General features: G+C 42.4%; 1 pseudogene; it reads left to right on the top strand.

Annotated features, from left to right (window-relative positions):
• LOC102273823 (antigen WC1.1-like) overlaps positions 1–24433 on the top strand; it is a 137340-nt pseudogene that overhangs the window by 33883 nt on the left and 79024 nt on the right.

The following is a 24433-nucleotide window of genomic DNA, read 5'->3' as shown; positions in this document are numbered from 1 at the left end:
TTTATTCCCTGAGTAACTATGAGACTGTGGATCACAGACTTTAGAACACACTTGGGTGAATATTACGCAGTGATTCATTGAACATCAGGTGCTCAAAAGAACACAAAGACTTGCTTGTCCCTGGAGAGAAAGGCTCCTGAGCCATAGGTCACTGGTCCCTCCAGTCTCTGTGGTGTGTCATAGGAGGCAGAAGGTTGAGCTCAAATGTTTCATGAAGGACAACTGTTGGATTGGACCTCAATAAATTAGGTTCACCATGGTAGCCTATTGTGTTCTTGGATGAGGTGGTCAGACATGTGCAGCTACAAGAGAGCATATAGGACAGGTGCAGACAGTTCTCTCTAGGAACTGACCCATGAACAAGTGACAATATACTGGGATCAGGGTGAAGTTACAGAAAGAAAAGGCATGAGGGCAATTCATTGGTGCATTTCAAGGTCACTAGGTCAAGTAAGGGGAGGACAAGATTTGGGATATGTAGCACAGGCTGGTCTCATCACACTGATTCACTTGCATACCTGGGTAGGGAGCTCACATCCTATTTGGGGGGATGTTGAGGCTGCAGGAGACCTGCAGTTTGACAATTACAATACAGAAGCTGGGGAAAAACTAAGGACAGTTAGGTTAAGAGACCCTGAAATGATACATAATAAGGACTCAGTTCTGTCTATGTTTGTTTGACCTGAGCCAAGGTGGAAACTAGAATGGGAGTGCTGGTCACAGTATTTACTAGAGATGTTCCAGTTGTTATCAGAATGTTTGATGGTATTTTCCTGGGCATAATCCCACCACAATAGTTGGAATTGAGGAAAATATCATCAGATATCATAGCAAAGTCCCTAATAGAGGTGGTTGGGTCTCAGGAAAGGATGCTCCCAGCTGCTGAGATTTTGGGACAGGGGAGCTCTGAGGACATCTGCAGTAGGTTCTTAGCAGGCACAGCCAATCAGCTCCCTGTGTTTTGTTGGGGAAGATTATTGGGAAAGTGATCTTTTCCAATCTCACCTTTAGGAGATCTTTGATGATACTCTTGAGACTGCTGCTTCTCTGGTGGCTCAGATGGTAGAGAATCTGCTTGCAATACAGGATATCTGGGTTCAATCTCTGGGTCAGGAAGATCCCCTGGAAAAGAAAATGGCAACTCCAATATTCTTGCCTGGAGAACTTCATGAACAGAGGAGCCTAGGGTGCTATAATCCTTGGGGTCACAGAGTTGGACATGACTGAGAAACTAACACTTTCCCTTGAGGTTGCTAAGAAAGCAATTCTCCTTTTAAAAAACTCCATTACTGAGGTATGACTGACTTGCAAAAAGCTGTACCTAGTTAATATTTACAACTTGATGAGTTTGGAGCTCTGTATACATCTGTGAAACCATTGCCACAATCTATGTCATAAACCTGTTCATCTTATAAGTTTTCTTCCATCCTTTTTATTATAGTGTTACCATTAAAAATAATTAGTTTTGAAGGGCATTTGAGTTTCAGTAGGAGTTTTTGTTTAAGAAACCTATTTTTTGGCATTTAAAGTATGGTAAAACCATTTCTAACAAAATGATGAGATGAAGAGCATGCAAAGACTGCAGGAGGGAAGACTGGAATCACAGGTCAGCTTCCAAATTCACCACAGCCTCTGTGTTACACTTCCTTCCTGTCCTCATTCCTTTCTGCCCTCTCTTCCTTTATCTAGCTGTGGGAGTTGTTTCTGGGCTCTGTGGAAGTGCTGGCATTTCAAGGTTGGAGTTTTCTTTCTGGGAAATATTTATAATATGGAATCTATTTCTTCAGCAAATATTTCTGCTCATATTTGTTTTCTGTTTTGTTGTGTGTGTGTGTGTGTGTGTGTGTGTGTGGTACCAAGTTTAGCCTGTGTAGGGGAGCTGCCAATTATAGACACACATGTAGTGGTGGGGGCCCAAGAAGGCAGCAATGTCCGGGACCTTCGAAGGGCTTCCTGGCAGCCTGGGGGACTCTAGGTCTCTGTGTGCTCTCTCGTGGCTGCACTCTCTTCCCCTGGGCATGCACACTGCAGTGGAGCCTGCTGACAAGTGTCAGGCTGATTGGATTCAAGTGCACAGTAGGAGGCTCTAGCCAGGAGTGCATGCGTGGTGTTGGGGTCACACCTTGGGTTTAGAGTAGTGTCTTGCACTGGCAAATAGATGGAGAAATAGTGGAAACAGTGACAGACTTTATTTTTGGGGGGCTCCAAAATCACTGGTGACTGCAGCCATGAAATTAAAAAATGCTTACTTCTTGGAAGAAAAGTTATGACTAACCTAGACAGCTTATTAAAATGCAGAAACATTACTTTGCCGACAAAGGTTCATCTAGTCAAGGCTATGGTTTTTCCAGTAGTCATGTATGGATGTAAGAGTTGGACTATAAAGAAAGCTGAGCGCCGAAGAATTGATGCTTTTGACCTATGGTGTTGGAGAAGACTCTTGAGAGTCCCTTGGACTGCAAGGAGATCCAACCAGTCCATCCTAAAGGAGATCAGTCCTGGGTGTTCATTGGAAGGACTGATGCTGAGGCTGAAACTCCAATACTTTGGCCACCTGATACGAAGAGCTGACTCATTTGAAAATACCTGATTCTGGGAAAGATTGAAGGCGGGAGGAAAAGGGGACGACAGAGGATGAGATGGTTGGATGGCATCACTGACTCAATGGACATGAGTTTGAGTAAGCTCCGGGAATTGGTGATGGACAGGGAGGCATGGTGTGCTGCAGTCCATGGGGTCACAAAGCATCTGACACAACTAAGTGACTGAACTGAACTGAACAGAACTGAACTTGGACTGGTATAATCACAGAGAACTGAATTTGTGGCAAGTGCTATTCCTGGGATCTGGAGAAACTGAAAGGGGAAAACACTCTGAGTGCTGATGTCAGTGAGTGTGTATACTGGGGTAGGATAAAGCTGATGAAATCTGCAAGAGATCTGTAGCATTAGTTTCTTCGGGGGCATGATCTGCTGAATTTGTCTACAGGGCAAGACACTGTGAACTGCTACTGTTCCTGCTGTGTGACAGCTACTTCCTTATTCCAGGTCTTTATATGTGTCTCTCAGCTTTGCAGGTCTGGGTGAGATGAAGCTGAAGCATCACCTTCAAGTGTTGCTCACAAGGCTGGGACCCTGGTTACTTAACCTGCTCTGGAGTTCCTGGTAAGGGGAACTCTCTTGGCATTGAATAATGCTGACTTGGGGGTGGAATGGTGCTGGCAAAATGATGAATTTTTGTTGCTAAAATTTCTTAAGAGAACTCTAGGTCATTTCAGATTGTTTCTGTTTATGGATTGCTGTGGCCAGAGCAGCAGGAAGGTATTGAAAGTAGTCAACACACAGTTTGGAAAAAAGAAACCAGAGACAAAATTAAAGTTTTAAAGATGGGACTGGGGGACTCAGGATCTCTTGGATCAAGAGCCCTGTTCCTTGGAGCCACATGACTTTTATTTAGTGTCTTGGCAAGAAGAAAGTATCTGTTGTGCTATGATGAAGTCAGCCTCCTGTGTCCCCCATCAAGTTTCCCATATTATTGATTACTTTGGACTATCTTTGTTATTTTCTTGTACAAGGGGTATCACCTACCTAAAGGTCATAGACCCACATATGCCTTGGGAAAGCATCTTGGTGTGTGCACAAGCAGTGTTCTGAACTTGCACTGACCCAGCGTTCCAAGGTCCACACTATGTTTTCCTTAGCTTAGTAGAGCATGACTACTCCAACTAATCAACCCAATGTACTTTTATTTGGGTCATGCTGTATTGCTGTATTTTGTTTTTATTCTTTTCCTATGGTGTCTTTCTCATGGCTTAGCCAGAGTAACAGGCAGCTGACTATTAACTCCTGCAATGGATAGATGTTTAATTGTTGATCTTTGTTGGGGAAAATGGAAGGTGCTGTCTCCTACATCAATTTTGTGATGTCACTTTCCAGGCTTTATTTAAAAGAGTGTATTTTGAATATGTGCTGTGTTTAGTCGTTCAGTCGTGTCCGACTCTTTGTGACCCCATAGACTGTAGCCCACCAGGCTACTCTGTCCAGGGACATTCTCCAGGCAAGAATACTAGAGTGGGTTGCCATGCTCTCCTCCAGGGGATCTTCCCAACCCAGGGATCAAACCCAGGTCTCCCACATTGCAGGCGGATTCTTTACTATCTGAGCCACCAGGCAAGCCCAAGAATACTAGAGTGGGTAGCCTACCCCTTCTCCAGGAGAACTTCCCAACCCAGGAATAAAACCAGGGTCTCCTGCATTATAGGTGGATTCTTTATCAACTGAGTTATGAATATAGAGTTTTAGATTGGCAATTTTTCTTCACACTTTAAGGCTTCTATTTACTCCATATTGGCTTCTCGTGTTCTTAGGGACTTAGGTTTTAGTGTAGCTGTTTTGCAATTTGAGGTAATATATACTAAATCACTGCAGATGGTGACTGTAGCCATGAAATTAAAAGACGCTTACTCCTTGGAAGGAAAGTTATGACCAACCTAGATAGCATATTCAAAAGCAGAGACATTACTTTGCCAACAAAGGTCCGTCTAGTCAAGGCTATGGTTTTTCCAGTGGTCATGTATGGATGTGAGAGTTGGACTGTGAAGAAAGCTGAGCACTGAAGAATCGATGCTTTTGAACTATGGTGCTGGAGAAGACTCTTGAGAGTCCCTTGGACTGCAAGGAGATCCAACTAGTCCATTCTAGAGGAGATCAGCCCTGGGTGTTCTTTGGAAGGAATGATGCTAAAGCTGAAACTCCAGTACTTTGGCCAACTCATGCGAAGAGTTGACTCATTGGAAAAGACTCTGATGCTTGGAGGGATTGGGGGCAGGAGGAGAAGCAGACGACAGAGGATGAGATGGCTGGATGGCATCCCTGACTTGATGGACGTGAGTTTGAGTGAACTCTGGGAGATGGTGATGGACAGGGAGGCCTGGTGTGCTGTGATTCACGGGGTCACAAAGAATTGGACACGACTGAGCAACTGAACTGAACTGAACTGATATTAAGTTTCTGTCTTAATATTTTTCTTACTCAATTTTCTTCTATTTCTTATCACTATAGTCAAAGTAAGCCAGGTTATAATGTCCTTATAGCCATTTTTTTCTACATGACTTGTATTCAGTTTGCCAATGCCTCTTTATTTTTCTGGGCTCCAAAATCACTGCAGATGGTGACTGTAGCCATGAAATTAAAAGACGCTTACTCCTTGGAAGGAAAGTTATGATCAACCTAGATAGCATATTCAAAAGCAGAGACATTACTTTGCCAACAAAAGTTCATCTAGTCAAGGTTATGGTTTTTCCTGTGGTCATGTATGGATGTGAGAGTTGGACTGTGAAGAAGGCTGAGCGCCGAAGTATTGATGCTTTTGAACTGTGGTGTTGGAGAAGACTCTTGAGAGTCCCTTGGACTGCAAGGAGATCCAACCAGTCCATTCTGAAGGAGATCAGCCCTGGGATTTCTTTGGAAGGACTGATGCTAAAGCTGAAACTCCAGTACTTTGGCCACCTGATGCAAAGAGTTGACTCATTGGAAAAGACTCTGATGCTTGGAGGGATTGGGGGCAGGAGGAGAAGGGGACGACAGAGGATGAGATGGCTAGATGGCATCGCTGACTCGATGGATATGAGTCTGAGTGAACTCCGGGAGTTGGTGACGGACAGGGAGGCCTGGCGTGCTGCGATTCATGGGGTCTCAAAGAGTCGGACATGACTGAGCGACTGATCTGATCTGATCTGATCTGTTTATCATTATTTATCAAGCAGCAGGTTGTTGATGGCCCCACCATCTTATTATTCTACCATTTCCACACAAGGCTACAGGATTTGCCTTAGTATAAAATATATTGATCTTAAATATTTCTTTGTGGAAATCACATTATTTGTTCTAACACTTCATGGGATAAGTCAGATTACATGGTTATGTTTCATTGCAAATAGGCAAGAAACTATTAGTATTTCCATGTGCCTTATTGTTATTCAGTCATTAAGTCTTGTCCAACTCTTTTCAACCCTATGGACTGCAGCAAGACAGGCTTTCCTGTTCTCCACTATCTCAGTGAGTTTGCTCAAATTCATGTCCATTGAGTTGGTGAGCCATCTAACCATCTCATCCTCTGTAGTCCTTTCCCCCTCTTCTTGCCCCCAACTTTCCCAGCATCAGGGTCTTTTCCAGTTAGTCAGCTCTTCACATCAGGTTGCCAAATTATTGGAACTTCAGCTTCAGCATCATTTCTTCCAATGAATATGATTCTTCCAATGATTTCCTTTGGGATTCATTGGTTTGATCTCTTTGCTTTCCAAGGGACTCTCAAGAGTCTTCTCTATCACCACAATTTGAAAGCATCAATTCTTTGGTGTTCAACCTTCTTTAAGGTTCAAAGCTCACATCAGTACTTTGCTACTAGAAAAACAATAGCTTTGAGTATATGTACCCTTGTCAGCAAAATGATGTGTCTTCTTTTTAATACAGTCTAGGTTTGTCATGGGCCTCCCTAATGGTTCAGACGGTAAAGAATCTACCTGCAATGCAGGAGACTCAGTTTCCATCCCTGGGTTTGGGAGTTCCCCTGAAGAAGGGCATGGCAACCCACTCCAGTATGCTTGCCTGGAGAACCCCATGAACAAAGGAGCCTGGTGGACTACAGTTGATAGGGTTGCAAACAGTCAGACACAACTAAGCGACTCACATACACACTAGGTTTGTCATAGCTCTGATTCCAAAGAGTAGACATCTTTTAATTTTGTGGCTGCAGTCACTGTCTGCAGTAATTTTGGAGCCCCCCAAAATAAAATCTGTTGCTGTTTCCACTTTTCCTCCATCTATTTGCCATGAAGTGATGGGACTGGATGCCATGATCTTAGTTTTCTGAATGTTGAGTTTTCAAGCAGTTTTTCTATTGCCCTTTTTAACCCTTATCAAGAGGCTCTTTAATTCCTCTTTGCTTTGTGCCATTACAGTGTTATTATCTACATATCTGAGGTTGTTTCTATTTCTCACGACACTCTTGATTCCAGCCTGTTAGTCAACCAGCCCAGCATTTCATATGATGTACTCTGTATATAAGTTAAGTAAACAGTGTGGCAATATACAGCCTTGATGTACTCCTTTCCCAATTTTGAACCAGTATGTTGTTTTGTGTCCAGTTCTAACTGTTGCTTCTTTCCTAAATAGATTTCGTGGAGACAGGTAAAGTGGTCTCATAATCCTATCACCACAGTTTTCCACAGTTTGTTGTGATCCATACAGTCAAAATTTGAGCATAGTCAATGAAGTAGAAGTAAATGTATGTCTAGAATTACCTTGTTTTTTCTATGATTCAATGGATGTTGGCAATTTGTCTTTGGTTCCTCTGCTTTTTCTAAATCCAGCCTGTACATATGGAAGTTCCCAGTTCATGTACTGCTAAAGCATAGATTGAAGGATTTTGAGTATTACCTTGCTAGCATGTGAAATGAACACAATTGTATTGTAGTTTGAACATTCTTTGGCATTGCCCTTCTTTGGAATTGGAATGAAAACTGACCTTTTCCAGTCCTGTGGCCATTGCTGAGTTTTCCAAATTTGCTGACATATTGAGGGCAGCACTTTAACAGTATCATCTTTTAGGATTTTAAATAGCTCAGCTGCAATTCCATCATCTCCATTAGCTTTGCTCATAGTAATGCTTTTAAGGTCCACTTGATTTCACACTCCAGGATGTCTGATTCTAGGTGTGTGACCACACCACCTTGGTTACCTGCATCATGAAGACCTTTACTGTAGATTCCTTCTGTGTATTCTTGCCCTCTCCTCTTAATCTCTTCTGCTTCTGTTAGGTCCCTGCTGTTTCGGTCCTTTATTTTGCCCGTTTTTGTTTGAAATGTTCCCTTAGTATCTCTGATTTTCTTGAAGAGATCTCTAGTCTGTCCCATTCTATTGTTATCCTCAATTTCTTTGCATTGATCACTTAGGAAGGCTTTCTTATCTCTCCTTGCTATTCTCTGGAACTCTGCATTCAGTTGGGTATATCTTGCCCTTTCTCCTTTGTTTTACACATCTCTTCTGTTCTCAGCTCTTTGTAAGGCCTCCTCAGACAAACACTGCCTTCTTGCATTTCTTTTTCTTGGAGGTAGTTTTGGTTACCACCTCCTTTAAAATGTTATGAATCTCTTTCCATAGTTCTTCAGGCACTCTGTCTACTAGATATAATCCCTTGAATCTATTCATCACCTCCACTGTATAATGATAAGGGATATGATTTAGGTCATACCTGAATTGTCTAGTGGTTTTGCCTACTTTCTTCAAGTCTCATTTTGAAATAAGGAGCTCACATTCTAAGTCACAGTATGCCCCAGGTCATCTGTCTTCGACTGCAAAGAATATAATCAATCTGATATTGGTATTGACCGCCTGGTGATGTCCATGTATAGAATCGTCACTTGTGTTGTTGGAAGAGTGACTAGAAAAAGAATTTTGAATATCACAAAACAGTTGTGGTGTTTATATCTGTGATGTGTCTCAAAATTAATTGATTTTTATATGTGTTCCTGAGTTGTTCCACTTAAACACTCTATGGTTAGTTTCAGTTCAGTCAGTTCAGTTCAGTCGCTCAGTCATGTCCGACTCTTTGCGACCCCATGGACTAGCACACCAGGCCTCCCTGTCCATCACCTACTCCCGGAGTTTCCCTTGTGGTTCAGCTGGTAAAGAATCTGCCTGCAACGCGGGAGACCTGGGTTCGATCCCTGGGTTGGGAACATCCCCTGGAGAAGGGAAAGGCTACCCACTCCAGTATTCTGGCTTGGAAAATTCCATGGACTATACAGTCCATGGGGTCACAAAGAGTCAGACACAACTGAGCGACTTTCACTTTCACTTTCATGTTCATTGAGTCCGTGATGCCATCCAACCATCTCATTCTCTGTCATCCCCTTCTCCTCCCACCTTCAATCTTTCCCAGCATCAGGGTCTTTTCAAATGAGTCAGTTCTTCGTATCAGGTGGCCAAAGTATTGGAGTTTCAGCTTCAGCATCAGTCTTTCCAATGAAGACCCAGGACTGATCTCCTTTAGGATGGACTGGTTGGACCTCCTTGCAGTCTGAGGGATTCTCAAGAGTCTTTTCCAACACCACAGTTCAAAAACATCAATTCTTCAGTGCTCAGTTTTCTTTATAGTCCAACTCTCACATCCATACATGACCACTGGAAAAACCATAGCCTTGACTAGATGGACCTTTGTTGGCAAAGTAATGTCTCTGCTTTTTAATAAGCTGTCTAGGTTGTTCCAGGAAGCAAGTGTCTTTTAATTTCATGGCTGCAGTCACCATCTGCAGTGATTTTGGGGCCCAGAAAAATAAAGTCTGTCACTGTTTCCACTGTTTCCCCATCTATTTGCCATGAAGTGATGGGACCTGATGCCATGATCTTAGTTTTCTGAATGTTGAGTTTTAAGCCAACTTTTTCACTCTCCTCTTTCACTTTCATCAAGAGGCTCTTTAGTTCTTCTTCGCTTTCTACCATAAGGGTGGTGTCATCTGCATATCTGAGACTACTGATATTTCTCCCAGCAATCTTGATTCCAGCTTGTGCTCCATCCAGTCCAGCGTTTCTCATGATGTACACTGCATATAAGTTAAATTAGCAGGGTGACAATATACAGCCTTGACGTACTTCTTTCCTGATATGGAACCGGTCTGTTGTTCCATATCCAGTTCTAACTGTTGCTTCTTGACCTGCATATGGATTTCTCAGGAGGCAGGTCAGGTGGTTTGGTATTCTCATATCTTGAAGATGGTTAGGTTTCTACCTATGGTTAGGTATCTGTCATCAATTCTGGATATTTCTCAGGCAATATTTTTTAAATATTGCATCTATTCAATTCTCTTTCCTTTATTGTCTCTCTGTGTTTCTCTTCCTCTCAATATTTCAATTTAACTTAGTTTAAATTGAAATATTTAAATATTTGAATATTGAAATATTCACCATTTTCTGTCTCTATTTTTTTTCTGTATTTTTCTTTCTTTGCTCTCTGCAGTATTTCAGGTAATTTCTTAAGAGTTTTTATTCACTTATTATTTCTGATTTTTTACGAGGGTCAGATCAGATCAGATTAGTCACTCAGTTGTGTCCGACTCTTTGCGACCCCATGAACCACAGTACGGCAGGCCTCCCTGTCCATTACCAACTCCCGGAGTTCATTCAGACTCATGTCCATCAAGTCATTCATGCCATCCAGCAATCTCATCCTCTGTCGTCCCCTTCTCCTCTCACCCCCAATCCCTCCCAGCATCAGAGTTTTGCCAGTGAGTCAACTCTTTGCATGACATGGCCAAAGTACTGGAGTTCCAGCTTTAGCATCAGTCCTTCCAAAGAAATCCCAGGGCTGATCTCCTTCAGAATGGACTGGTTGGATCTCCTTACAGTCCAAGGGACTCTCAAGAGTCTGCTCCAACACCACAGTTCAAAAGCATCAATTCTTCGGCACTCAGCCTTTTTCACAGTCCAACTCTCACATCCATACATGACCACAGGAAAAACCATAGCCTTGACTAGACGAACCTTTGTTGGCAAAGTAATGTCTCTGCTTTTGAATATGCTGTCTAGGTTGGTCATAACTTTCCTTCCAAGGAGTAAGCATCTTTTAATTTCATGGCTGCAGTCACCATCTGCAGTGATATTGGAGCCCAAAAATATAAAGTCTGACACTGTTTCCACTGTTTCCCCATCAATTTGCCATGAAGTGATGGGACCAGTTCCCATGATCTTCGTTTTCTGAATGTTGAGCTTTAAGCCAACTGTTTCACTCTCGACTTTCACCTTCATGAGGGTAATCTAATACAAATGTTTTCATTTCAAGTATATTTCTCATACATAGAGTTAAGCTTTAAATATTTTTCTATGCATTTTTTAGTCTCCTGAAGATTCTTCAACAGTAAACTTTTATTTCTTTAAGTATATGCGTGTGTTCATTTGCTCAGTCCTGTCTGACTCTCTTCAGCCCCTTGGACTATAGCCTTCCAGGCTCCTCTGTCCTTGTAATTCTCCAGGCAAGAAGACTGGAGTGAGTGGCCATCCCTTCACCAGGGGATCTTTCCAACCCAGGGATCAAATCTGAGTCTCTTGCACCACCTGCGTGGCAGGCAGATTCTTTATCACTAGCACAACCTGAGAAGCCCTAAATATAGTACATGTGGATGTTATATATCCTAGTGTGTGATATATGTGATATGAGAAGTCTCTGTCTTTGCTTCAGTAGTTTCCCTTGGTTTGTGTTAATGGACCTTGGTTTCTTTGTGACCTGTTTTTTATTGACAATATACTGGTTATTTTATTTATTAAAAATGTGTATAGTGGTAATTGAAAGTTAAGTTGAAGGTAATTTACTGAAGAAGGAGATTCATATTTATTTTGTCATGATTTTATGGTATTATCTATAGTGGGCCACATTCATACAAGTGCTAAAATGGATTACCTGGACAATCCAGAGATTCAAACTCTGAATCTAAATCCATGCAAGTCTATTTCAGCTGGTGTCTAGCTTATTGTGGAGAGTGCCTTCTGTTGGATTCTCATCTGCATGTGGGTTTGGGATTTGATTTTATCTCCTCACCATCAAGGACCATAAAAAACCCACACGTTTTCCTGAATGGCCTAGTGTCCTTAGGGAAAACAACTTTCCATGCTCATGTGTGCCAGTGACTTTTGATTTTACCTGCAGATTCGGCCTGACTTTTTATTCCTATCTTAGAGGTGTTTAATGCTTCTCAGATAATTTTTGGTGAATTTCTTCCACTTTCTTTTTCAATAGACAAAATGCTCTAAATAAGCAAGCCTATCTTTATGGAGAAAATCTCCTGGAACTTATCACAGTACTGAAATCATCTATTTGTTTGTGTCATCAACTAGGTAAAAGGTCCATGAAGGCAGGAACATGGTTTTACCTTTTTCTGCATTTACAGCACAGGATGTGCCTTCTGAAATAATTTTGCTATTAATAATAGCAGGTTTTTGTGTACATTTAGGATCCTATTTAAATCCTTTACTCTCACCTCAATGTCAGATGTCTAAGAAAATCTGAGTAAGCATCACAGATTGTTTCCCTGTGTCTACTGTCTCCTTTGCCTCTTCCCCATGTAGCTGTATTTCCTTCCTAGAAAGAGCCTCCCCAGGTCTATGGAGAGAACTGTGTCCGTCCAAAATGTATATCTAAAAGCTCTAGCCGTAGAGTGATAGAGCATTGGATATAGTGTCTTTAGGAGTAACTGAGGTTAAATAAGGCCATACAAATGTGGCCTTAATCCAGTGGGAGCATTATAAGAGGGGAAGAGGCACAACTCTCTCCCTCTTCCAGGTGCCCATGCTTCAGGCATGGCCAGGGGAGCACACAGTGAGGCAGCTGTCATCAGCAAGCCAAGAGAAGAGGACTCAGAATGAGCACTACTTGGCGACATTTGATCTTGGGTTTCTCAACCTCCAGAACTTGATAAGATAAATGCATTTTTGCTGTTTAACCAGTCAGTCTGTGGTATCTTGTTGTTGCCGCCTGCCTGAGCCAATAGGATCTTCTCCAGTTCAGCATTTCCCCAGATGTTCCCTCTGTGATGCACCACTTCTGTTTCCACAGAGAGAGCACATGGGGCAGGGTGGAGACCTGAGCAGTGTGAATGGTGCCCCATGGACCACGTCTCCTTAGATTATGAAAAAAATTCTCATTTTCTGAATCAAATTCAAAGGTGCTTGGGATGATTAAAGGTCTCAGTAAACTCGCTTCTCGGTTCCCTACAAACAAGCAGGAGCCTGGGGCACTGACTGAGAACCTTATGTGGCAGAGAGAGGTGGTTTGGGTCCCAGTTCCAGATGGGACCAGACAGCAGACCTGGTCACAGAGGAAGAACTCTCATCTGGATGAAGTAGTTAAGGCTCGTGTATAAACCTCCAACTTGTTCACCCCTGTCTTCTGACTCTGGAGGGAAGCCCTACATAACTTATGTCTGTGCAAAAATTACTGCTGAACTTGGCAGCTTAAGTCTCCTACTTTGTGAGGGCCAATAATTGACATGACCTACCTGGGTCCTCTAACTCAAGATGTCTCACAAGGATGCCATCATCTGAGGGTTCAACCAGGGGTGATAATTGTCAAATGTACTTGACTGGATGTTAGCAGCATTTTGGCAGACTATTGATCTGAGAGCCTCAGTCCCTGGCTGGCTATTGGCTAGAGGCCTGTGTCCTTTCCTTGTCATGAGGTTCTCCCATAAGAAGGTAACAAAGTGGCAGCTGGCTTCATCAGAACAAGAGAGAGAGAAAGATAGATTCACCAGGGAAAACCAGTCATCTTAAAGCCTAGTCTCTTAAGCGACTTCTCATTACTTTTGCAAAATTTATTTGTTAGATGTATGTTACTATGTCAGAGAAGGCAATGGCACCCCACTCCAGTACTCTTGCCTGGAAAATCTCATGGATGGAGGAGCCTGGTAGGCTGCAGTCCAATGGGGTCGCTAAGAGTCGGACACGACTGAGCGACTTCACTTTCACTTTTCACTTTCATGCATTGGAGAAGGAAATGGCAACTCACTCCAGTGTTCTTGCCTGGAGAATCCCAGGGACGGGGGAGCCTGGTGGGCTTCCGTCTATGGGGTCGCACAGAGTTGGACACGACTGTAGTGACTTAGCAGTAGCAGCATGTTTCTATGTACAATTGGGTTTATAGGGATTACAGAAGGACATGAACACCAGGTGACAGGAATAATGGGATACTTTAGAGGCTGTTATCACAGCCCTTGCTTCTAAGCTGGATGAAAGTCAAAGTGTTAGTCGCTCATTTGTGTTTGACTCTTTGTGACCCCAATGGACTGTAACCTGCCAGCCTCCTCTGTCCATGGAATTCTCCAGGCAAGAACTAGAGTAGTTGCCAGTCCCTTCTCCAGGTATTATCCCTGACCCAGGGTTCAAATGTGGGTGTCCAGCATTGCAGGAATATTCTTTACCATCTAAGTCACCAGGGAAGCCCATGCTGGATGAGATGCTCCCTATGGACAGGGAAGAAGAGAGAGGATTCCTCCCTGGATCCCAGGCCATGAGCTGTAACTGAGACAGGGAAGCTAGGTCCTAGTAGCCTTGGGCACATTTACAGGGAGGGCAGCATCCAGAATCTTTGAAGGCCTGTCCTCAGTGGTGTCCCTGAAGCTGGTTCTACAGGCTCATGAGAGATACCTGGTGCCCCTCTTCTTGTTGCAGTTTCAGTGATGGCTTAAGCTCTAAGCTTCCAGGTTCATTGGGAGCTTAGAGTTGGCTACAGTAGGAATATTCATACCACAGAAATCAACAAATGCTACCCACAAGGATTTTTTTCAGAGCTCAGAGTATTCATTTTTCAATTTATTTGAGCACACCATGGTCTCCTAAAGTATCTCCTGTATCCATGTCCTTCTGCAGTTCTGGAAGTGAGGTTGAAGGATTGAGCTCACCGCTGTGAGGGGAGAGTGGAAGTGAAGCACCAAGGAAAATGGGGCACGGTGAATGATCACAACTGGAGCATGGAGGCAGCAGCTGTGGTGTGCAGACATCTGGGGTGTGGAGCTGCCATTAATGCTCCCAGAGGGGGTCATTTTGGAGCAGCAATTGGCCCCATTTGGTTTCAGTATATTTACTGCAATGGGACAGAATCATTGATTGTGGAGTGTAATTATCCTACTCTTAAATATCGTCATCCTGAGGGCCTTTCCCATGACCAGGATGCTGGAGCAGTCTGTTCAGGTAAGTCCTGTCTGGTCTGGGATGGGATCTCCAGCAGGAAGTGCTTCAGTCTGTTTCTGGGAATAGCATGAGAATATGGATCACAGCCTTTAGTACATTCTTGGATGAAGACTCCATTCACACAGTGATTCCTTGAACATTAAGTGCTCAAAGGAACATAAGGACTTGCTTGGTCCTGGGGAAAAAGTTTCCAGACCCATAGTCCCTGGTCCCTCCACTCTCTGTGATGTGTCATAGGGAGCAGGAGGGTGAGCTCAAATGTTTCATACACCTACATCTTCTGGGTTGGACCTCTATGAATTAGGTTCTTGATGGTAGCTTGTTGTATTCTTTTATGAGATGATCAGACAAGTGTGGTTATAAGAGGGGATAGAAGAGAGGTGCAGGATAATATAGTTTATTATACTCACAATTCCTAGACAGTATTATCATGTGGATACATGGGGAAGGTGCAAACAGAACAGGCTCAGTGACATAGCAGTGACACAAAATAGAGAATGAAAAGCCATGGATATGTGACAGTACTTGGACTTAGGGTGTAATTACACTATGAAAAGTTGTGAGGGCATTTCTTGGGTGCATTAGAAGGTCACTTGGTCAGAAGGGGTATTGTCAGGGGATACTCTCATCACACTGGTGAGGCTGAAGGAAAATGTGAAGTTTGACAGTTACAACACAGAAGATGGAGCAAAAGTAAGGGGAGTGAGGTTAAGAGAACTTGAAACATAATGAGGACTCGATCCTGTCTAAATGCACTTGAAATGAGCCAAGTTAGAAACTAGAATGTGATTGGGTGGCACAATTTTGCCAGAGATGTTCCTAGTTGTTATCAGCGTGTTTGATGAATTGCCCAGCACATTAATCCCATCAGAATAGCTGGAATTGAGGAGGAAATGATTAGATATCTCAACAAGTTCCCTAATTGAGGTAGTTGGTTTTTAAAAAAAAAAAGATCATGCTGGACCTGGGATGGTGGGACAGAGGAGCCCTGAGGACACCTGCAGTAGGTCCTTAGCTGCCACAATCAGCTCCTGGGTGTGATGCTGGGAGAGATTATTGGAAAACTGATCTTCTCAACCTTCAGAACTCTGATATGATACAAGAATGTCTGTTCTTTAATCAGCCAGTCTGTGGTATTTTGTGGTATGTGCCAGCCTGAATCTTCTAACACACCAGGATTTTTCCCCTGTTCAGAACTTCTCCAGATGGTTCATCTTTGATTCACCACACCTGTTTCCAGGCTGAAGCAAATGGGGCTTAAATGTAGACCCGAGCAATGTGAGTGGTGCCCCAGAGACCATGTTTCATTAAATTATAAGAAAGATTCTCATTCTCTGACCAAAATTCAAAGCTAGAGGAGCTGATTCAAGGTCACAGCAAACTCACTTTTCAGTTCCTGAAAGGAAAGCAGGAGCCTGGGACGCTGGGTGAGAACCTGATGTGCCAGAGAGAGGTGGTTTGGGTCCCAGTTACATATGGGACCAGACAGCAGACCTGGTCACACAGGAAGAAGTCTCATCTGGATGAAGCCGTGAAGGCTCACAAACCTCCAGCTTGTTCACCCCTGTCTTCTGACTCTGGAGGGAAGCCCTAAATTAGTTATGTTGTGCAACAGCAACAAATTACTGCTGAACTTGGCAGCTTAATGCAGCAAAAACCTAGTATCTCACACTTTCTGTGGGGCAGGAATGGACGTGACTTACCTGGGTCCTCTGACTCAGAATGTCTACATGGATGCAATCATCTGAAGGTTCAACCTGCGGTGGATACTGTCCAAACATACTCACCTGGATGTTGGCAAATTTCAGTACTTGGTGGACTATTGAGATGAGAGCCTCTGTTCCTAAGTTGAATGAGATGCTCCCAGGGGACAGAGAAGGAGAGGGAGGATTCCCCTCTGGATCCGGGGCCACGAGCTGTAACTGAGATGGAGAAGCTGGGCCCTAGTAGCCTTGGGCACATCTACAGGGAGGGCAGCATCCAGAGTCTCTGAAGGCCTGTCCTTGGTGGTGTCCCTTGAGCTAGTTTTACAGGCTCGTGAGTAATACCTGGTGCTGCCCTTCCAGCTCCAGGTTCAGTAATGGCACATTGGGAGCTTAGAGTTGGCTGTGGTGGGAATATTTATGTCACAGATAAAGAAATGTTATTCACAGGGATTTGAATAACTTCCCCAGCTTTCCCATCTCAGTTTTCAGACATCAGATTTTTTTTTTAGTACTTACCAGTATACTGTTCATGATCTTCTAAAATCTTTCCTGTGTCCTGCATCTGTGTCTTTCTTGCAGATCTGGAGGTGAGGTTGAAGGATGGAGCCCACCGCTGTGAGGGGAGAGTGGAAGTGAAGTACCAAGGAGAATGGGGCACAATGAATGATCACAGCTGGAGCTTGGAGGAGGCAGCAATGGTGTGCAGACAGCTGGAGTGTGGAGCTGCCATTAATGATTCCAGAAGGACTCATTTTGGACCTGGGATTGGCCCCATTTGGTTTCATTATACTTACTGCAATGGGCAAGAGTCAGTGATTACGGCCTGTACTTACCCTGTTCTTAAAGACTATCGTCCTGAGGGCCTTTCCCATGATGGGGATGCTGGAATACTCTGCTCAGGTAAGTCCTGTCTGTCTGGGAAGGGATCCACATTAAGAAATGCTTCAGTTTCTTTCCAGACTGTCTCTGAGACGATGGATTACAGCCTTCAGAACATACTTGTGTGAAGTCTCCAATCCCACAGTGATTTCTTAAACATCAGGTCCTCAAAGGAACATAAGGACTTCCTTGGCTCTGGAGAGAAAGGCTCCAGACACACAGTAACTGGCCCCTCCAGTCTTTGTGATATGTTTAGGAGGCAGGGTGGTGAGTTCAAATGTTTCATGCAGGTGCAACCTCCAGGTTGGATCTATATGAATTAGGTTTATCAAAAAAGGTAGCTTTTGTATTCTTTCATGTGATGGCCAGACAAGTGCAGCTGTAAGAAGGGATACAAGAGAGGTGCAGGCAAACAAAGTTTATAATTTTCATAGATCCTCAGTCAGTTCAGTCGCTCAGTCGTGTCTGACTCTGCGACTCCATGAATCGCAGCACGCCAGGCCTCTCTGTCCATCACCAACTCCCGGAGTTCACTCAGGCTCACTTCCATAGAGTCAGTGATGCCATCCAGCCATTTCATCCTCTGTCGTCCCCTTCTCCTCTTGCCCCCAATCCGTCCCAGCATCAGAGTCTTTTCCAATGAGTCAACTCTTCGCATGAGGTGGCCAAAGTACTGGAGTTTCAGCTTTAGCATCATTCCTTCCAAAGAAATCCCAGGGCTGATCTCCTTCAAAATAAACTGGTTGGATCTCCTTGCAGTTCATCAGGTGGGCAATGAGGGGCATAACAATACAGCAGGGTCAACCTACAAGTGACGACCAACAGGGGGGAGTGGATACCCATGAACAAGTGACAATACTGGGGGTCAGTGAGGAGTTACACAAGGAAAATGCCTGAAGGGATTTCACTGTGTGCTTGAATGTCATTAGGTCACAGTCAGGGCAGGCAAGAAGGGGAGTTTGTTGCAGGGGCTAGTCTCACCATACTGGTGCACCTGCTCACCTGGATGGGGAGCTCACATTCTATTTGCAGGGATGTTGAGGCTGTAGGAAAACCTAAAGTTTGAAAATTACAACACAGAGAATGAAGCAAAACTAAGGGCAGTGAGGATAAGACAATTTGAAATGATACATAATATGGATTCAATCCTGTCAATGTGTGTTTAACCTGCTACCGCTGCTGCTAAGTCACTTCAGTCGTGTCCGACTCTGTGCGACCCCATAGACGGCAGCCCACCAGGCTCCCCCGTCCCTGGGATTCTCCAGGCAAGAATACTAGAGTGGGTTGCCACTTCCTTCTCCAATGCATGAAAGTGAAAAGTGAAAGTGAAGTCGCCCAGTCGTGTCCGACTCTTCACGACCCCATGAACTGCAGCCTACCAGACTCCTCCATCCATGGGATTTTCCAGGCAAGAGCACTGGAGTGGGTTAGCATTGCCTTCTCAGTGTTTAACCTGAGCCAAAGTTAAAACAAGAATGTGATTGGGTGGTCACAGTGTTTTCCAGAGATGTTCCCAATTGTTATTAGAACATGTGATGAATTTTCCAGGACATAATCCCCACCACAATGGCTGGAATTGAGGAAAATATTATCAGATATCACAGCAAAGTCCCTAATAGAGGTGGTTGGCTTTCAGGAAAGGATCCTCCCAGCTGCTGAGGTGGTGGGACAGGGGACATCTGAGGACATGTGCAGTAGGTTCTTAGCAGGCACAGCCAATCAGCTCTCTGTGTTTTGTTGGGCAAGATCATTGGAAAAGTGATCTTTTCCAATCTCACCTTTAGTAGATCTCTGCTGATACTCTTGAGTCCACTAAGAAAATTTTTTTCTTTTAAAACTCTTTTATTGATGTATGACTGACACACAAAAGTGTACATAGCTAATATTTACAACTTGATGAGTTTGGAGATCAGTATACATCTCTGAAACCATTACAACAATCAATGCCATAAACCTGTTCAAGCGTTTTCTTTCATTCTTCTTATTAGAGTACTATCAAAAATAATTATTTTCAAAGAGCATTTTATTTCAACTAGGAATTTTTGGTTTAAGAAAACTTATTTTTTTGGCATTTCAAATATCTGCCCTTGTTGTCACAATGTCATAATCATGGTTCCATCTGCAGATAGACTGTGGAAGCATTACAGGAGGCTGTGCCTCATTTTGATAAATAAGCAAGTGAATAAAAATGGATAGAGCTGTTGAAAATTTGAACTATATTGGAGTTTATAATGTTACAATTTTAAGAAAATTTATGTTTTCATATTAATTACAGTTAAGATATGCTTTAAAATATAATAACTCGAGAGTGCTCTGACATTTAAATACTGATTGTGGATTGTACTCCCTGAGCACATTGCTCTAACTTAGGCTCTCATTTTTATACAGTGTTTCAGTTTCTATTAATCTTTTTTTAATGAATTAATTTATTTTTATTAGAGGCTAACTACTTTACAATATTGTAGTGGTTTTTGCCATACACTGACATGAATCAGCCATGAGTGTACATGTATTCCCCATCCTGAACCCCCTCCCACCTCCTTCCCCATCCCACCCCTCAGGGTCATCCCAGTGCACCAGCCCTGAGCACCCTGTCTCATGCATCGAACCTGGACTGGTGATCTATTTCACATATGGTAATATATATATTTCAATGCTATTCTCTCAAATCATCCCACCCTCAACTTCTCCCACAGAGTCCAAAAGTCTGTTCTTTACATCTGTATCTCTTTTGCTATCTTGCATATAGAATCATCATGACCATCTTTCTAAATTCCATATATATGCCTTAATATACTGTATTGGTGTTTTTCTTTCTGACTTACTTCACTCTGTATAAGAAGCTCCAGTTTCGTCCACCTCATTAGAACTGATTCAAATGCGTTTTTTTTTTAATAGCTGAGTAATGTTTTATTGAGAAATCTGTATGCAGGTCAGGAAGCAACAGTTAGAACTGAACATGGAACAATAGTCTGTTTCCAAATAGGAAAAGGAGTACGTCAAGACTGTATATTGTTACCCTGCTTATTTAACTTATATGCAGAGTACATCATGAGAAACACTGGGCTGGAAGAAGCACAAGCTGGAATCAAGATTGCCAGGAGAAATATCAATAACCTCAGATATGCAGATGACACCTCCCTTATGGCAGAAAGTGAAGAAGAACTAAAGATCCTCTTGATGAAAGTGAAAGAGGAGAGTGAAAAAGTTGGCTTAAAGCTCAACATTCAGAAAACTAAGATCATGGCATCCAGTCCCATCACTTCATGGGAAATAGATGGGGAAACAGTGGCTGACTTTTTTTTTTGGGGGGGGGGGGCTCCAAAATCATTGCAGATGGTAACTGAAGCCATGAAATTAAAAGACACTTATTACATTTCTCCAAAGAAGAAATACAGATGGCTAACAAACACATGAAAAGATGCTCAACATCACTCATTATCAGAGAAATGCAAATCAAAACCACTATGAGGTACCATTTCATGACAGTCAGAATGGCTGTGATCCAAAAGTTTACAAGCAATAAATGCTGGAGAGGGTGTGGAGAAAAGGGAACCCTCTTACACTGTTGGTGGAATTCAAATTAGTACAGCCACTATGGAGAACAGTGTGGAAATAGAACTGCCTTATGATCCAGCAATCCCACTGCTGGGCATACACACTGAGGAAACCAGAAGGGAAAGAGACACACGTGTACCCCAATGTTCATTGCAGCATTGTCTATAATAGCCAGGACATGGAAGCAACCTAGATGCCTATCAGCAGATGAATGGATAAGAAAGCTGTGGTACATATACACAATGGAGTATTACTCAGCCATTAAAAAGAATACATTTGAATCAGTTCTAATGAGGTGGATGAAACTGGAGCCTATTATACAGAGTGAAGTAAGCCAGAAAGAAAAACACCAATACAGTATACTAAGGCATATATATGAAATTTAGAAAGATGGTAACAATAACCCTGTATGCTGCTGCTGCTGCTAAGTCGCTTCAGTCGTGTCTGGCTCTGTGCGACCCTGTATACGAGACAGCAAAAGAGACACTGATGTATAGAACAGTCTTTTGGACTCTGTGGGAGAGGGAGAGGGTGGGATGATTTGGGAGAATGGCATTGGAACATGTATAATATCATATATGAAGTGAGTCACCAGTCCAGGTTCAATGCACGATACTGGATGCTTGGGGCTGGTGCACTGGGCCGACCCAGAGGGATGGTACAGGGAGGGAGGAGGGAGGAGGGTTCAGGATGGGGAACACATGTATACCTGTGGTGGATTCATGTTGATATATGGCAAAACCAATACAATATTGTAAAGTTAAAAAATTAAAATAAATTAAATTAAAAAATAAATAAAAGACACTAGTTGGAAGGAAAGTTACGACAAACCTAGACAGCTTATTAAAATGCAGAGACATCACTTTGTCAACAAATATCCATCTAGTCAAGGCTATGGTTTTTCCAGTGGTCATGTATGGATGTGAGAGTTGGACTGTGAAGAAAGCTGAGCACCAAAGAACTGATGCTTTTGAACTGTGGTGTTGGAGAAAACTCTTGAGAGTCCCTTGGACTGCAAGGAGATCCAACCAGTCCATCCTAAAGGAGGTCAGTCCTGGGTGTTCATTGGAAGGACTGATGCTGAAGCTGAAACTCCAATACTTTGGCCACCTGATACGAAGAGCTGACTCATTTGAAAAGACCCTGATGCTGGGAGAGATTGAAGGCAGGAGAAGAAGGGGATGACAGAGAATGAGATGGTTGGATGGCATCACCGACTCAATGGGCATGAGTTTGGGTAAACTCTGGGAGTTGGTGATGGACAGGGAGGCCTGGCATGCTGCGCTTCATGGGGTTGCAAAGAGTTGGGCACGACTGAGCGACTGAGCTAAACTGAACTGAACTGATTCCATTGTGTATATGTACCACAGCTTTCTTATCCATTCATCTGCCGATGGACATCTAGGATGCTTCCATGTCTTAGCTATTGTAATCAGTGCTGCGATGAACATTGGGGTACATGTGTCTCTTTCTATTCTGGTTTCCTCAGTGTGTGTTCCCAGCAGTGGAATTGCATGACCATATAGCAGTTCCATTTCCAGTTTTTAAGGAATCTCCACACTGTTCTCCATAGTGGCTGTACTAGTTTGCATTCTCACCAACAACGTAGGAGGGTTCCCTTTTCTCCACACCCTCTCCAGCATCTCTTTTTTGCAGACTTTTTGATAGCAGCCATTCTGACAAGTGTAAGATGGTACCTCACTGTAGTTTTGATTTGCATTTCCCTGATAATGAGTGATGTTGAGCATCTTTTCATGTATTTGTTAGCCATCTATATGTCTTTTTTGGATAAATGTCTGTTTAGTTCTTTGGCCCAATTTTTGATTGGGTCGTTTATTTTTCTGGAATTGAGCTGCAGAAGCTGCTTGTATATTTTTGAGATTAATTCTTTGTCAGTTGCTTCATTTGCTATTATTTTCTCCTATTCTGAAGGCTGTATTTTCACCTTGCTTATAGTTTCCTTCGTTGTGAAAAAACTTTTAAGTTTAATTAGGTCCCATTTGTTTATTTTTGATTTTATTTCCATTACTCTGGGAGGTGGGTCATAGAGGATCCTGCTGTGATTTATGTCGGAGACTGTTTTGCCAATGTTTTCCTCTAGAAGTTTTATAGTTTCTGGTCTTACATTTAGATCTTTAATCTGTTTTGAGTTTATTTTTGTGTATGGTGTTAGAAACTGTTCTAGTTTCATTCTTTTACAAGTTGTTGACCAGTTTTCCCAGTACCACTTGTTAAAGAGATTTTCTTTTCTCCATTGTGTATTCTTACCTCCTTTGTCAAAAATAAGGTGTCCATAGGTGTGTGGATTTATCTCTGGGCTTTTTATTTTGTTCCATTGATCTATATTTCTGTCTTTTTGCCAGTACCATACTGTCTTGATGACTATAGCTTTGTAGTATAGCCTAAAGTCAGGCAGGTTGATTCCTCCAGTTCCATTCTTCTTTCTCAAGATTGTCTTGTCTATTCAAAGTTTTTTGTATTTCTATACAAATTGTGAGATTATTTGTTCTAGCTCTGTGAAAAATACCACTGGTAGCTTGATAGGGATTGCATTGAATCTATAAATTGCTTTGGGTAGTATACTGATTTTCACTATATTGATTCTTCCAATCCATGAAATGGTATATTTCTCCATCTATTTGTGTCATCTTTGATTTCTTTCATCGGTATTTTATAATTTTCTATATATAGGTCTTTTGTTTCTTTGGGTAGATTTATTCCTAAGTATTTTATCCTTTTCATTGCAATGGTGAATGGAATTGTTTCCTTAATTTCTCTTTCTGTTTTCTCATTGTTAGTGTGTAGGAATGCAAGGGATTTCTGTGTGTTAATTTTATATCCTGCAATTTTACTATATTAATTGTTTAGCTCTAGTAATTTTCTGGTGTTGTCTTTAGGGTTTTCTATGTAGAGGATCATGTCATCTGCAAACAGTGAGAGTTTTACTTCTTCTTTTCCAATCTTGGTTGATTTTATTTCTTTTTCTTCTCTGATTGCTGTGGCTAAAACTTCCAAAACTATGTTGAATAGTAGTGGTGAGAGTGGACACCCTTGTCTTGTTCCTAACTTTAGGGGAAATGCTTTCAACTTTTCACCATTGAGAATAATGTTTGCTGTGGGTTTATCATATGTGGCTTTTATTATGTTGAGGTACATTCCTTCTATGCCTGCTTTCTGGAGGGTTTTTTGTTTTGTTTTGTTTTTTAATCATAAATGGATGTTGAATTTTTTCAAAGGCTCTCTCTGCATCTATTGAGATACTCATATGATTTTTATCTTTCAATTAGTTAATGTGGTGTATCACATTGATTGATTTGTGACTATTGAAGAATCCTTGCATCCCTGGGATAAAACCCACTTGGTCATGATGTATGACCTTTTTAATATGTTGTTGTATTCTGTTTGCTAGAATTTTGTTAAAGATTTTTGGCATCTATGTTCAGCAGTGATATTGTCCTATAGTTTTCTCTTTTTTGTGGCATCTTTGTCTAGTTTTGGTATTAGGGTGATCGTGGCCTCATAGAATGAGTTTGGAAGTCTACCTTCCTCTGCAAT

This window comes from Bos mutus, unplaced genomic scaffold (assembly GCF_027580195.1).
Source record: "Bos mutus isolate GX-2022 unplaced genomic scaffold, NWIPB_WYAK_1.1 CTG202, whole genome shotgun sequence".
NCBI lineage: Eukaryota > Metazoa > Chordata > Mammalia > Artiodactyla > Bovidae > Bos > Bos mutus.
Note: the sequence above shows the minus strand (reverse complement) of the source record. Positions and strands in the feature narration are given on the sequence as shown.